This window comes from Eriocheir sinensis, unplaced genomic scaffold, assembly GCF_024679095.1.
Source record: "Eriocheir sinensis breed Jianghai 21 unplaced genomic scaffold, ASM2467909v1 Scaffold79, whole genome shotgun sequence".
Classification (NCBI taxonomy): Eukaryota; Metazoa; Arthropoda; class Malacostraca; order Decapoda; family Varunidae; genus Eriocheir; species Eriocheir sinensis.
The window spans coordinates 43,082-46,978 of NW_026112153.1; the positions used below are offsets into that span (position 1 = coordinate 43,082).

At 36.6% G+C, this 3,897-nt stretch overlaps 1 long non-coding RNA gene across 1 annotated transcript; it reads right to left on the minus strand.

The window, feature by feature from the left end:
- Window positions 1-1,666: 1,666 nt before the first annotated feature.
- On the minus strand, window positions 1,667-3,134 carry LOC126994410 (uncharacterized). Its single transcript, XR_007749115.1, has 3 exons — window positions 2,896-3,134; window positions 2,513-2,642; window positions 1,667-1,919 (listed from the first exon to the last, which is right to left on the minus strand). It is a non-coding gene; the product is annotated as an uncharacterized LOC126994410 (long non-coding RNA).
- Window positions 3,135-3,897: the final 763 nt, after the last annotated feature.

A 3,897-nucleotide genomic window follows, 5' to 3' on the forward strand; every position in this document is an offset into this window, starting at 1 on the left:
TAGGTTAAGTTTGGTTAGGTTGGATTAAGTTTCATTTCGGAAAGATAGTATTGGGCTTGGTAACATAAGTTATATATATATATATATATATATATATATATATATATATATATATATATATATATATATATATATATATATATATATATATATATATATATATATATATATATATATATATATATATATATATATATATATATATATATATATATATATACTAAAACATTTAAATATTTTTCTGGCAGGAGGTGAAATCAAGGTTACTTTGGTTTAGGACTTTGATATAACGTTTATAAGTAGTTTAGTCAGTGAGACTGGTAAGAACTAACACTGGGAATGGGGTGTATTTAGTACTAAATCTGACTCAACGCCCTATGCATTAAAAACCTTAACCTGTGCTCAAAGTTAAATTACTATTTGCCTGAGAATCGGCCACTGAGAGTTGAGTCCCAAATTTTGTCCTGTATATTTTTGCTGAAACTTTGATAACCACTAACTCATCATATGAAGTGTAGACTAACTCAACAAGATTACCACTAGGACAACAACGTACAACAATTAATTACAATTAATTACCATTGTTATTCATCCAGGTCTCACAAAATTACATGCAGTATTGTTGAACGTGGAATTGGACAACTCAAACGCCGATTTCATGTTTTGCATGGTGAGGTACGATTGAGGCCCCCTCAAGGTGTGCAAAATCATTCATGTGTGGAATGCTGCATAATATTTGCAAGGATAGAATCTTCCTCTTCCTCTGGATGACGAGCAACCAATGGGTGCAGAGGCACAAGTCCCAGTGCCATTAAATGATGCTGCAGAAGAACCTGCCAATGCGCCGGTGGTCACCGTAATGAGGTCGTGCCTATCAGGGATGCATTCTGCACCTGCATTTCAGGTAAGTTGAATCTTTGCAAGAGTAACTGGTATTATGTTCTAATTTAATTAATTACTTATTTGAAGATCACTAATGAGATGAAGGTGGTAGTGGGGAGTGGGACGGATGGGTGAACAGGTGAGAGATGGAACAATAGATATGATCGATAAAAATAGATAAATAATTATACTTGCTTCACATTGATTTTATACATTTCTCTTAATGTCATCACTTCTCTTCTCAGCAATGAGGACTGATGGAACGTCCTCCAACAGGGCCTCGTGTACCTACCTTGGTAATGTTTCCTACCTTTTAATGCATTATGATAAATTTAAATTCCCATTAGCATAGTCTCTCATCTCCTAACCACAATTTCTGATGACCTTCTTATGATTGTTTTCTAAAAGGAGACTAGAAAGCTTCACCATAGTATATCTTTCCACAGTCAAAATTCTAATTGTATAGTCAGAAACTATGCAAAAAAAGCAGTGTCAGTATAAGTACAAATTACAATACATATGAGAACTAAGCTTATAATAGTTTAATAATGTTAGAAATAACAGAAGTAGTATTTGGTTGTATGTTTAATTATTTTCTAGTTTAAATTTATAGTATCTAGCTTTAAGCCTCATGGCCTCAGTTTTCTCCTTGGCAGCCTGTTCCTTGGCCCGCATAGCTGCCTCCTGGCCCTCACCAGCGGACTCCTTGGCCCTCGCAGTGGACTCCTTGGCCCTCACCAGCGGACTCCTTGGCCCTCGCAGCAGACTCCTGTGCTCAGGCAGCTGCCTCTTGGGCCCGTGCAGCGGATGCCACTGCCTGAGCAGCTGCCTTGTGTTCCTGGGCAGCAGACTCCACTGCCCTTACAGCTCCCATTTGTCCCGTGGTGGGATCTTCTGAGGGGGTGGATGAAGGGGGAAGCGCTTCTTCTGCAGATGCATCAACATATATTACAGTTGGTGCATCTGCAGATTCGTGGCTATTGAAACTGACCAACGGATCTGCTGTTGCTCCTCCTGCAGCAGGTCTCACGTCCTTTCTGCAAGCAATGGATTTAATCATTACATGGTGTACAAGCTTGGAAGATGCAAGGACACACCTGCCAGCATAGTGAAATCACTCCTAGAATAGTATACTACATTATATAATCTATACACTATATTACCTTACATGAACACAATCTATCTTATATTCTTTACTAATTTTTGCTGTGCCTTTGGCCGGCGCCTTGTGTAAAAAAATTTCAATTAATGAATGATATAAACAACTGACTGACAGTAATTTCCTTTCTTTTTATTGAATGAAGCCTTAATCACAATGAATAGAAATATGAATATGGAAGTAATATTTTACCCAAAATGGTTATTTTAATAACATTGCTGTGATTGAAAAATAAGCATAAATTAGAATCTATGTTCTAGTATTTGGGGTAAAATTAAGAGAGGTTCAGAGAAATTAGGGAGTTGAGCAAAGAGGGTAAAGCTGCAGAATTTGAGTATAGAATGAAGGGAAGAAAGAGACAAAGAGGTAGGTGTCGTTGAGGTGGAGTGGAGTCAGTTTAAGGAAGCGGTAAAGGGTAGAGCAGGGGAGTGATTCATATAAAATGAACACAGGAAAGAAATAACTACTCACATGTCAGCACGCAGGACATCCATCAGATCATCGACTTGAGGCTCACCCATTATTGTTTTGCTGTCTGGTCCCAGAATATCCTCAATTAGTTCGTCAATGGGATCCAGTGGAGGGGGAGGAGGACCACCACCTAAAAAATGGACACATGGTAATGTATACTGCATTTCTCTGAATACAAAGGTTGTAGAGGGACAGGTACGTCCTGAAAATCTATAGTTTTCAGCTGAGATAAAAATGTAATAAGTTAATGGATGAATGAGAAAAATGCAATTCCGTGAACTCAGTTAATTTCTCGATATGGAGGTGTACCATTTTAAGTTCGGTCTGTTAAGTGTATAACACCGTTAGATAAGATTTAAACAAAAATTAGAAAATTAACTCACCTGTCCTATTCCGTTCCTCACGGAATCGCTGGATTTTTTGCCGAGACCGGGAACTTATGAAGAACCAGCGTTTCTTCACTTCAGCCGAGGTCCTGTAGTTGTTGAATGAGTTATTCAACTCCTCGGCTATTTGTTCCCATATCTCATGTTTCTTCCTGTTAGAAACTCCCGGCATCTTGAAGCTGGACTTCAAGGTTTGTACCTCATCCATGTACAGTTCTGCCAGGCGGAAAGTTTCTTTCTCCCCAGTTTGCCTTCCTATTCCGTTTACTGGGTGGGTGGCTTCCATCGTTGGACAACTGCAAGGATTTAAATATTCATAAAATTTGTACAGAGTGGAAGAAATTAGAGCCAAATTAAGGCGCTGTAGCTCTGCTGAACCTTTATATATATATATATATATATATATATATATATATATATATATATATATATATATATATATATATATATATATATATATATATATATATATATATGTATATATATATATATATATATATATATATATATATTTAAAGATAGCCAGAATGAGCAGATCCACATGATGATGTAGGTTAGATGGATTACAGTAATTTCTTACATGTCAGTTTGCCCAAAAAAGGTAAGTCATTTCACCCACACTCATGAGTTCTTTTGCCTGCAAGTAGTATTGACTACATAAATCATGTGGTAAAACGTTATTTGATTTATAAAGTAAAACATATTGCAGCGAATACTCTTAAGAAATGCATGTCACTATAGGTTAGGTTAGGCTAAGGTCTAGGTTAGGTTAGTTAGGTTAAGTATCATTCGCACATATGTTAAATTTAACCAATGGTAAATATTAACATATACATCATATGTGCAGATAGCAATAGAAGCACTAATGGTTGTACTGTTATGCACACAACACAGAAATGTGACTGTTGTCTTGTGCAACGACTTAGAAACAGCACCTAGGGAATTTCCCCAAGAGTGTTATTTCTGTTAAAATACAACCATTTGTGCATTTCTTATTGC